General features: G+C 32.5%; 1 protein-coding gene across 2 annotated transcripts in view; it reads left to right on the top strand.

Moving 5' to 3' along the window:
* The window catches only part of LOC132704594 (protein PALS1), a 97,910-nt gene that overhangs the window by 44,967 nt on the left and 40,420 nt on the right, over nt 1-12,523 (top strand). The gene's annotated exons all lie outside the window — the stretch shown is intronic.

Genomic DNA, 12,523 nt, shown 5'->3' with positions numbered 1-12,523 from the left:
TTCTTTGCTATTTAAAAAATACATAATGTAAGGCCCGTACAAATCTTAAACCTCGAATATCTCAAAAAGTAAGAAAAAATTATATAAAAGATATATCACAAACTTACCTTATTTTTTATCCTAGACTTGATATCTGAACTCGCCAAAACGGCACTACCTATTTGGGACACTCTGTATAAGCTGAGCCGCATCTGTCAAACTGATTAAGTAGTGCAACATCTCCTTAGTTTGTGGTTAAATTTTCGCTGCAATGTCTGGATTAGTAGCGTCACAATACAATTTTATATGGGGCAATCAAAATATGAAAAAAAAACACTTTTTCTTAAGAAAGTTACCTTTATTTTAGGCAACACAGAGTGTTCCATTTAAAATAACAAGGTTGATGTCAGAGGGACACTTTTGGGACACCGTGTATCAACAAACTTTTGTACGAAACTTTTTTTCGTATCTCCTATGGGTTTCTAGATCGCATAGTGGGTTGTTTTATTTGGCGCACGGTGCACAGTTTCACGTTGTGGTTATCAAATGTTCGTCAAGTTCTAGAATCCGATTTTTTTAATAGTTCTATTAGTTAATAATAAGTTAATAAACACGCAATCTCAATAAAAAAATACTAATAACAAATATGCAGGGAGTTTACTTTACTCTTCGTATTAAGTAACTTATATAGGGTACCCGGAAGTGATTAGTAAACAATGTAGGCTTATAATGAATATTAAAGTTCATAGTATATTTTTGAAAACTCAAAAGTAATTGAGTAATTTTTCTTTCTAACTTTATTAACTTTAAATTTAACACACTTATTACGAATCTCCTTTTGTATTTATGATCAATTATGACGTAAACCCTTTAAAAACGACGGGCTACAGGAAATATTGTCAAAGTTTTTCGCTTAAAGTATTTTTGCAGATTTTGAAAGATCACAATTAAAGATTAATAAAAAAACTTTAAAATGTACCGTTTTTTAGACCACAATATAATGAATCATATTATAATTTTACGCTACTTTTCGTAATCAAGTTGTTCCAAACAATATCCAAATCTATTGTTAAAATTCATTGTATTTTATTGTACTGTTTTATTGTGGTATAACAAGAGGGTATATTTTAAAACTTTTTCAATCCACTGTAATCGTGGCCATTTGTAAAAAATTTTGAACAAAAAAGTGTGGGTCATGGGCAGCTCTTTGGCTAGAAAAAGTAATATATGAAGTTAAATACTTTATATTACTTATTTTAGGTCATCCTGTTTGTACAACTTTTTATATCTCTCGATAATTTTTCGTATCTTATTTTGGCATACGCATAATCTGTTATAACCGCCCAGATAGCTCCAACTGCATTAGCTTAATGGCCAATTTGCAAATTTTTTATTGAAACCATATATGTGGAGATAGGATTTAAATAATATGACGTTACCGAAATCGCTTACATAATATTTGAAAATAATGAAAAATCAAAAAAAGAAAAATATGCAGTTTGACTCGAATTCTGTTATAAAACGAATACTTGCTATGAACAGTTGAGGTATCCTTTCTAATCTCCTGTCGATGTCTCCGAAATTCAAATTAGCAGTGAAAGCTTTTAGTGATAGTAATCAATCCCGTACCAGTAGTCTATCATGTAAACAACAATGTGGTACATCAAAAAAATGCCTTTTGATGTATAACAGCTGCATACGAAATTGAAAATTCAAAAATCATTTATTTTTTAAAAAATGCCACTTCAAAGTTATTAGGACAAATTATGTTCATATGAAGTCTTCTTCCTAAAGTGAACTCAAGGATCACTAAATGAAATGTATATGTCATCTACATCGAAAGCCCAACCTATTCGAAAAGTTTTATATGCACTCTGTACGCCACTGTTAATATTTGTTCTTAAATTATTATTTGTTGTTTTATTTATTAATTTGCTCTTTGGTGCCAAAAACAGGATAAACTCCTCTTAAGAATAAACTAATTATAATACATACCATGAACAATTATAAATACCTAATATTATTCAAAGTTTTCATACTTTGATACAAAAAAGAAAGAAAAAAGATGCTGATAAAAAAAATTATAAACATAACAATTAAAAATGTTAAGTTTTGGGCTTAACATTTTATTTCTAAGAGGGGCATTTCGTCAGCAAGGTTTACTCTACTGTATGTACACCGGGTGTCCCAATAAGACCAACGAGAGGCGGTATGGGTAAATCAGATGTTCCTAAAAATTTGAAAAAAAATTAAGTAAATCGGCCAGAAGGTGTAATTGACATTTTGAATTTTAATTACCGTTTTCTGAAAAATTTTCTTAATGATACTTAGAGTGAACACAGTTTTTTACTTTTTACTCTATCTATTATAGAACATTTCCGGCAATAAATGTCGGTGACTTTAGACTGAAGGACTTTTCCGAGGCTATCGAACGCGCTATGAGTGAGATGATTGCGATTGAGTACCTCGTCACCAGATGCTGTTTTCTTGTGGCAAAAAAATGATTGCAACTATTTATATATGCTTTTTTTTATTTCATTAGATAGTCAAACAAGAGCATAACAATCCAGTGAAAACCGCATCTCAATCTTTATCTTTATCCTAAACTGAAATATGAATAAAAAGATTTAAAACCCAAAAGAAGCATCTCCACTCTATGGGTTAGAATAAAAGTTCGTTGTTTATCTTAGTTTATATTTTTTAAATACAAATATTTTTTTGCCGCCAGATGTTATTATGATCCCTTTTTTAGTAGGGTGTGAAGTTTGATAAACAGGAAAATATACCTATCTGACAAAACGCTATATGCATCTTTTTTAAATAATCAGGGTTTAAATTTATCTAATCTTTGAGTTTTCCGACTGTGGTTGTGTTTATTGTTATTGTTGTTTTTCATACGACATGTTGGTTGTGTTTTTCCAGTGTCATCAAACCTCATGTTGCTTGCGAAATGCAATAGAATGGACTTTCTAGAAAAATTAAATCCTTCCTTGATTATATTTTAATAAAAATGTCCACATTATTTTTTAAAGTGTCGCCTAGTGATAAAAAAGCGAATTTTACCCTTAGTGCAATAGTGGCACAACTCAAACTAAAGTTATAAAAATACGATTTTCTGCAAATTTCTTGAGTTTTTTCTTCTAACTCAGAATGTACCCTGTTCTTGATTCTCTGGGGACTTATTTAAAACCAAATAAATGAAGCTATTTCTAACTATAGTAATTTAACCTTCCACTGAAAATCTGGGAAAATTTTCAAATGTCCGTAACTTTTTATTTCATATTTTTGATTTGTGCCACTATTGTATTCAGCAAGCGATGTCTGGCTGAGTGAGTATATGCAGCAAATTATCCCAAGCGGAGACATTTTACTAGAGAGGCATACAGTGGTTTAAGCAAATGTTTGCTCAAAAAAACGATGAGTTCATCCTAATCCACTGCCTAGAAGAAATCAACACGCTAGGAACAAAGAAAAGTTTAAGAAGAATAAGTTGCGACTTGGATATTAGTAAAACACAGGTACATCGAATTGTAAAAGACCAGTATCTATACCCTCATCATATTGAATTACGTCAGGGTCTTTTATTACCTGATTTTGATAGGAGATTAGACTACTTTAATTGGCTAAATTCTATGGTAGATGAGAATCCCAATTTTTTATCTCGCATATTATGGACCGATGAAGCTACTTTTCAATTTGCATAATATGCATTATTGGTCGCCAGTTGATGCGTGAAGTGAATTATCAAAATCGGTGTAGTGTGAACGTGTGTTGTGGTATTTTGTGTGATCGAAATATAAGACCTTATTTTTTTAATGGTAAAGTTAATGGTTTAATTTATTTGCACTTTTTGAGAAACCACTTGCCGATTTTATTAGAAAACATTTCCTTACAAGCGAGAAGCGATATGTGCCTGCAACGCAACGGATGTTCAGCACACTTTTCCCAGGAATTTTTTAGACCTTACTGTCCTGGACTTTTACGTTTGCGGTAGAGTAAAAGATATTGTTTATCAAACTCGCCCTATTACGGTGTGAAATATGGTTGATCGCAGTAAATACACGACGCAGGATAAATTTCTGCATAGAAAATGACGTAAGGCACTTTATTTATTTATTTCCCTTGAAATATTTTTTTTTGTGTTTTATCGAAAGATACATGTTTAGTTTTCAGAATGTTCGGATAGAGTTATTAATTTATAAGCATTGCTTGAAGTTAAGATAAAGATGCGGTTTTCACTGGGTTGTTAGTGTTTTGTTTGACTATCCACTGAAGTAAAAAAAATCTTATTTTTCAATATTTTTTGCAAATTTTAAAATTTTCAGGAAGATCCGTTTCTCCAATACCGTACCTCGTTCTCCTTAGTGAGAGACCCGCGGCACCAGGCTGATAAATAAGCGCATACGGTTTTACTTGTCTATTGATAAAGCCTAGCGTTTGAAAACATAATATGATAGTATTCAAATAAGATTGAAATATTAGCGTCTCGTTGAAGATCACTTTTTTTTTCAGTTCTACTATTGACAGAGTTATTATTGAAGTGAATAAGTACGCGATTTTTCGACGTTTCTAATATTCTTAATTGGATAATATGCGAAAATATAATGTTTATTTTATTTAGAGAATGTCCATCTGCCCATGAATAAACTATAATATTATCAAAGGGCAATTCAATCCAATTGTAAGTCAAAGTCGATTGCCACAGCCTCGCTCAACGAAATATTGCCGTCTTTTTATTCCACTCGGTCAGCTAGTAAAGCATTTCCCATAATTTGCATACAAAAATTTCTCTTTTGCGGCCACTGTCTGACCCTAGGCGTTTTCCTGCGGAAACCTGTTCATACTCCGCTTATGATGCTAATGTCTCATTTCCTTCGTTCCACGTTAGAAGGTATAAAATATTTACTGTAATTCCACTTTCTTCATACACTTGTATAGATCCCATTCAAAACGATGCTCGTTTCAAAAGAAAAATTACAAACTATGTTCCTTCAAATTGATAATAGTGTATATTATGCCACAGTTCGATAAACGACATTTTAGTCACTAGTTTAATTTGTCCCTAGTATTTAATAAACTATTGACTAAAAAAGTTTATCAATGCGATCAATGTGTTGCATATCTGTATATTTTTGTTATTTATAAATTGAAAAAATTCATAACCACGTCTCTAGGCTCTTCAATAACTTGATAAGTAACATGGTACTATAGCATCAGATTGATTTAAACATTGTATAATGACTTACTAGATTCTTCCTTTTTCTGTATAGTGTACGCCAATTGCAATTTCTAATTGTTTTCAGCTTTTTCGTTATTAAGATTTTTTGTTATCGCATGCAAACAGTAATAATTGTGAGTAATTCTAACTACGACATTTGATATCAAATATTTATGCTATTTTATTCTTTCGAACATCCCCCGCAAAATCTACAACTTAAATGTTTGATTGAGTTACGTTTCCTAGCTTTTGCTCATCGTAGGTAGAATCGGCTCCGGATCGTAGGAAGATTAATAGGTTTTCAATATTTTAACTGTATCTGCTTTTAAAATATGTTTTTGGCTTTGACCTTATCTTCTCTGTCTCAAGTTTGTTTGTTGTTTGTTTGAAGGCCTGTATTCGATAACAATTAGTAAAATAAAAAGCAAAGATCATTGACGAAAGCCCTCTACCAACACTATAACACGAATAAGTTCAAATGTCGATCTTACCGGTCTACTGATTGCAAAACTAATAAAAATATTTTAACAGTAACTTCGGCGTATGGAAGCTCATTTTATCCAATATCGATGAGATATTGCAAGAGTTAAATTGTATAAATTTTATTATATATTCTGGTCTGTTTTTATCTTTTTTTTTACTTATGGAGAACTCCATTCTTTTTATTTATTGAAGATGCAAGGATGACGTTTCTACATTAGTGTCCTACCTTTTTGAGCCTTGAAAAGTGCTATAAAAAGATTTTGCATAGCAATTCACTGAGAAAAAACGTCGTGAAATTGAAAAAAAAAACAATATGTTTCTATGTTTCCTCCTCATTCATTCTTTTTAATAAGTCATTAACACAGCAAACGATATTGCAATGCATTTTTAATACCAATATCTGTATAGCTTTTATTATGAATCCTTTCTCAAATAATGGAAATGCATGTGTTTGAAGTGACAAGAAAAATAATCACATTAAAATGGCAGGGACAATAAAATAAATATGTCAATGTCACATTTTTTCTACTCCCGTCTGGAAAATACCTAATTACACACCGATCTAGCGTGCGGGAAGCGTTAGGGCCTGCTTTTTCTTACTTATACGATCCTAAAAATTATTTTTCTTCCAATTATAGTCTTTTTCTTCAAACAAACTACTTAATGATCAATTGTAAAAGTTAAATAAACAACATATCGTTTTAAAATTTTGTTTATTCCGTTGTTTATATGACATATCCAATAATACATCTCTCTCGGTCTAACGTACACAGTTAAAAAGAGACAGCAACAGCAGAACCGATCGGAACGATAAAATAAAAATAATAAACTAACCAAAACTAAAAAATAAAAAAAAAAAAATGGCAACTAGTAAATATTTTGATTGAATGGTATGAAATTTAGTAATCCGATAATCTGTTATTATTTTTAATTTGTTAAATTGTGATTTTTCGTGACGGCCGTAGACGTTTGGTAAACTCTTTATCTCACTAGTTTATTAAGTACTCGCTCCGCTGTGCTCAGCTCGTGCCAAATATACTCAAATGACATTTACCGCACTTGTTGCATAATATACTATTAATATTAGCACTTCGAACTAGGAAATAAAATCCATTCATTTGTAGGTAGACACTTCAGATATCAAAGTCGAGCTCGATAAAGGCATTCCACATTGTCAGTATTTGAATTAGAGTTATCGTACTTATTAGACATACAAAAAGTAATAATCCTGCAAAATTAACAAAATTTGTAGCCATTTTAATTCATTATGCATATTAGCAAAAAAGTCTGCTCGGAATATAAATTATATTTCCTCAGTATTGAACGGTGGTCTTTCAGATGTAAATAGCCCAGCTGTATTGGATTTCTTCCAAAACTATGAATACTATCTTGACTGTCCAATAATTGATGATTTTTGTAATGCTTTAGCTATGCCCTTAAACATGTACTTCGCCCTTCTCGAATGTCTGAAACGGCATCTTGTATGTAGTCTGCGGAAAGATAAACCAAACTTCTATAAGTTATGCCAACATCTAAAACAATTCTACAAGTGATCCACTATATCATTAACTAATATAAATTAAAATAAGTTTTGCTGAATAACTAAATGAGGAAGTAAAAATACCTTAGGGTATTTCAGTATTTTCTGAGACAATACAAAAATGCAAACGATACTACCCACACAATCCAGCAATAATAGCACTTTTTTATGCAATATCGGGAAAAAAGAAAGGGCTTGTTTTAAAGTGACCGATTTATTAATTTATAATGATTATAGTGATTTATTTACATTCTAAAGCAATGTCTTTTTCTGAGTGTTGCAGTTTCCGTGCTATTATTATTATACCGGGTTAGTAAAAAGTACCGGATCATGCAGAATTAAAAAGTTGGGGTATATTATGTATTATTATTTGTTACATAGGTCTACAAATTTTTGATAATATCAAAGGAAAAAAAAACGATAGTTCTAAAATAATTTATTTATTATTCAGTAAAAAAGTGGAATGCTAGTAAAATAAAAAGAAAAAACCTTTACTTAGACTTTTTTGAGTGAAATCTTCGTCTTTTTTGCCATAAAACTGCTTTATCGGCACATTCTGCTGTGTGGTTTTAAGGGTACATCCCGTTTTAACATCCAGCAGTAGTCAGCCATCATGATTATGCCTCATCTGCTTTGATATCGCCTTTCCATTGCCTCAATATCCTGAATGAAACCTCCCTCCTTGTTCTTCGCTAACTGCTCGAAGTTTTTCAGAAAAATAGTTCAAGTGTGAAAACAGGAAAGCTTTTTCAATCGCATATTACAACCTAACGATAAAAGTGTTGTAACATATATCGAACAATACTCTCGTAGTTTTCGTCTTTAGAGTTCCCAAGAAACATATCAATTACTTCCTTAAATGAAACCCAGGCGTTTTTCTTAACATTATTCATTGTGTTTTGAGAATCCTTGTCTTTGCATAATGTTTTTATCTGCGACCCAACAAAAACACCTTTTTTTATCTTGGCATCAGATATGACTGGAATTTTCTGGCACAAATATTTGAAACACTGTCTATTTTTGTCTAGGGCTCTAACAAACTGCTTCATCCAGCGAAGTTTGATATGAAGAGGAGGCAGTAAAAGTTTTTTGGTATCAACTAAGCTATCTCGTAATACATTTTTGCTACCAGGTGTAAATCTTGTTCTAGCTAGAGGGCCATTCTATTTGAGTCCAATGTTTATCTCTTGCCCGACACTCACAAATAAAGCACGGAAATTTTGTATAACCCCCCTGTTGTCCTAGGAGTATGCACAGCACTTTAAAGTCATCACAAAGCGTCCACTGATGTTCTTGGTAGTTTATTTTCTTCAACAGAAGTCCTAAATTTTCATATGTTTCTTTTAAATGTATCGAGTGTGCAACGGGAACGGGAGGCCAGTTCGTTGCACTAAAATGCTGTTTACATTACGCTTCCTTCAGTCGATAAACAGGCGTCATTCTTCTTTTATATATAGCGCATTTCCTAATTTCAAAACTAAGTCAGGAATATTGTAGCAATACACTAGCGGCCCTTCTTGCTGAGTAAAATACGGACATTACTTTTCCGCGATCCCGGTAAAAGATGGATATGACGCCAGGTGCCAGTAAATGCTTGTCACAAAGTCTGGACGCTAACAATTCGCATGCATCTTTTGGAAGGTACAAATCTCTAATTAAATCATTTAATTCGCTGTGAAATCTGAGTCATCTAGGTCGAAATTAGATTCCTCTGATGCTGATTATATGACATTTCCAGTTCTTTTTTGGGCGGTAAGTATCGGTACATCTGGTCCATGAGGAACTAGTCGAATAGCAGAGTCAAGATTGGGATATGCAATTGGTGTTTTATTTTTTCTGTTGAATTCTTTACACGAACAAAAATAACAATCATCACTGTGATTCCTGAGCTCTGGCCATACCATACTAACCTCAAAGTTTAAACATTTCTTCTTACCTTTTTGCCAGTTTCTTAATGCTTCAAGGCAAATGAAACAAGCCCAGTCTTGGTCGCCAATTTTTGAATCGTAATAAGCGTTGTATACATTTTTCACAACAGAAGTTATAGTTTGCCTTTGCTTTACTAGGACATAACTACCACAGATATAACAAAAGTAATTTGGATTGTTCACACAATGTCTTCTTTCCATATTTATACTTTCTAGAAGACTAGAAATACACAACAACGAAGACAACAGTCGTAAACACACTAGCATGACGACCAATATAACCAAACTGTATTGACGCTTCTGCGCCAACTCTTTTGCTTTGCAGAGAAGTCTAATGTTATCCAGTGTTGCCAAATCACATTTAATTTCATAGAAATCAATTCCGACCGTACATACTGTTTTGGAGAAATGATTTTTTTTTTAATTTTTAAAAATACTTCCCCCCAGTTTCAATAAGCTTCGTTACGGTCCTAAACTCTATAGGTGTGTCAAATTTCAAGTGGATGGATTCAAATTTCGGACACTTATCGTGTTTCATAGCAATGTTCAAAAAACAGTCGAAAATCGCGAAAAAAAGATCGATTCCGTGGTTTGATCGGACTCATTTTTTATTGGTTTGTGTAGCTCGTGCACGGATTAAAAGGAGCCAAATTTGAAGGCCGTGTTGCAAACCGTTCAAAAAATATAGCCAATTAATGCCAGGACTACAGAGACGGAGAACTGAAAATAAAAAAAAAAAATTTTTCGGCGCTTATCATTTGTGTACCAATGGGGGTCGGGTCCCCTAGGACCTACCGTTGCCGAGATATAAGTTTCGTTGCCAAGCGCGTATGCTTTCGAAAAATTCGGTTTCATCGATTTTTCGAAAGTAACAAGCAAAATGTAATTCTTCTCGATTCAATACATCTAAGGTTGTAAATAAATTGAATACAAGGAGTTCTGTACCCTTTATACATTAAATTTAGTCAAAACATGTTAATATTGTCCAATTTAGTTGACTATTTACTTTGATGTAGGGTTGTGGAATTGACCGGTCAATTAGGAAGTGGTGAATTGACCACATTTAATTGGCCAATACTACTTTGACGTGACTAAAAGTTTTTTTTCCTACGAGCTATAAATAACACCATGTATCTTCAAATGGCAATTGGCGACGAGCAAAACGAAGTGGTCAATTGACCACGTTTAATTGACCAGCCCAATACTATTGTGACGTGACTAAAAGTTTGTCATGCCCAGCATGGGATAAACATATTAATGTATAATAATAAAATAACATTTTTATGATGTAGAGCGCTATAAAAAATTACGTGATAGAGCAAAAATATGGCTTTTAAACCCTAAAATCACTGTAGACCTGTGTTATGGAATATATTGATATATCGCTACATTTACATTTTTTGGCTCTTAAATTAAAGAGCAAAAATTAATGACAAAATCTGAAAAACTTATAAAGCCAAATAGATTTTTGCTTTTCTATGCAGAAATCTCTTTTCAAATATATCTCCTCGATCAGGTTAGTTGCTGATGGAACTAAAACTGTCACCATGTCGGATAATCTTGATTTTCCCAATAGCCTTTAGACAAAACAATTTTGTTGAGTGGTGTTATTGAACAAATAAACATGTGACCAACTTTTTGCCGTTCATCGAGTGACCACGATTATTATTGCTCGTCGTAAATCTGTATATTGCAGACTACTGGATCGGCAATATACGTAGTCTAGAACATAAAAATGTAACAAAATCCAATAATAGTAGGAAGGCGTTCAATACAGCTTTATTCGTCGCGTAGTTATACGATTTCTACTCAGGAATTCGTATTTATTTTATAATCTTTTTCAGTTTGCGCCGCGATAAATCGTAGTTAGGCATACAATACGTAATTTCCATCGGAAGGTGTGGCGCTTTTTTATTGTCGGCTGGCAATACAGCTGGAATTAAGGTATTGTTTATACACGAACATAGGCCCGACTCGCAGAATCGCATTATGTTCAGAAGAGAATGAGTCACAGGAACAATGTTCTGAATAATAATTTGGCAAAAATGGTAATGATCCGGACGGTTTTAACTATCAACAAGAATAACATCATCCGCAAAGTTTGATTTAGTTATGAGCGCGCTGTTTGAAGCGACTTTGGAAAGTCTCCTTGTGTGCGATACCCTTGACCTCACGTCCTAATTTGCGACCGTAAACGGAAATGAAGAACTTAAGTTCTTGCATATTTCACGAGGTAAGTCCGACCAAACTGCTAAAACAAAATTTTCGCAAATTATTGACTTCTTAAATATAAATTAAAACGCAATTGTACAAAGGTCAATTTGAAAATTTTGATATGCTGCAATGAATGGAAAACAGAAAAAAATCGATTTTCAAAATTATCCTCATAGTTGCATCTCATTTAATATTAAACATTGCTAACTCAATTACGGAGACTTTGCATATTTAGAATATTTTAGTTATCGAAATATTGATCTGCACATTTTGCCTTTATAGATCAACGTTTTTCAGCTTTAGGCACAATGAATCTGTGTAAATTGTGATGGTGTAAAATATACAGCAAAATTTTATCTACACCAATTTTTTTTATTAAAGAAGAAAGGAACTGGAACAAAAAAATTAAAGAAAGATCAAAGTCCAGTCCCTAATTTCGTAGCTACTTATATCTGATGTATTATGCTACATACTGAATACATCAATTAATTAACATGTATACATAAAAAAAAACAAAACTGTACAGTATCTTATTGATAGAAATCTACTTCGGCTAATTATCTTTCACTAATAAATTTGTTCTAAAAGATGTGGGCATCAGTCTCTTTACGTTATTGGAAAACACCATTATACCATTTGAAGACACAGTAGGAAAACGATTTTTCAAACAATGCTTTACGATGCGGAGGAGGAGAAATAAAACCACTATATAGATAGAAAGATTTTGGATTTTTTTTTTTTTATAGAAACTCGTCAAAATAATCTTGGGTGAGAGCAATATTTAACGAGCATTCACTCCTGTTACATCCAATATCTCATAATTGCCATATTTTGGCGTAACAACTCTTATAACAAGGCTAATAAAATTATTAAAATACTTACAAGGTGTTTCTTTATAAAAAATTACAAGTTTAGTTTATATAAATTTAGTTTCAGAAGGGAACTGACTATAACACTGGATCCTGCGTAAAAAGCCCGATCCAGATTACTAAAATGCATTTTTTAAAATCGCCCTGTATCTAAGAATCCAAGACGCTAGCTTTATTGTTAAGAAAGAGACGCAGTACAATCATTAAATATGAGACAAACTGTACATAAATTGATAATGCGATGCTAATAAAAATATACGGTTTCGTTTATCAAATGTCAGGTTCACGGAAA

The sequence above is a fragment of the Cylas formicarius genome, unplaced genomic scaffold, assembly GCF_029955315.1.
Source record: "Cylas formicarius isolate icCylForm1 unplaced genomic scaffold, icCylForm1.1 PGA_scaffold_7__23_contigs__length_41026272, whole genome shotgun sequence".
Lineage (NCBI taxonomy): Eukaryota > Metazoa > Arthropoda > Insecta > Coleoptera > Brentidae > Cylas > Cylas formicarius.
The sequence above is the reverse complement of the archived record's forward strand: the minus strand, read 5'-3'. Positions and strand labels throughout refer to the sequence as shown.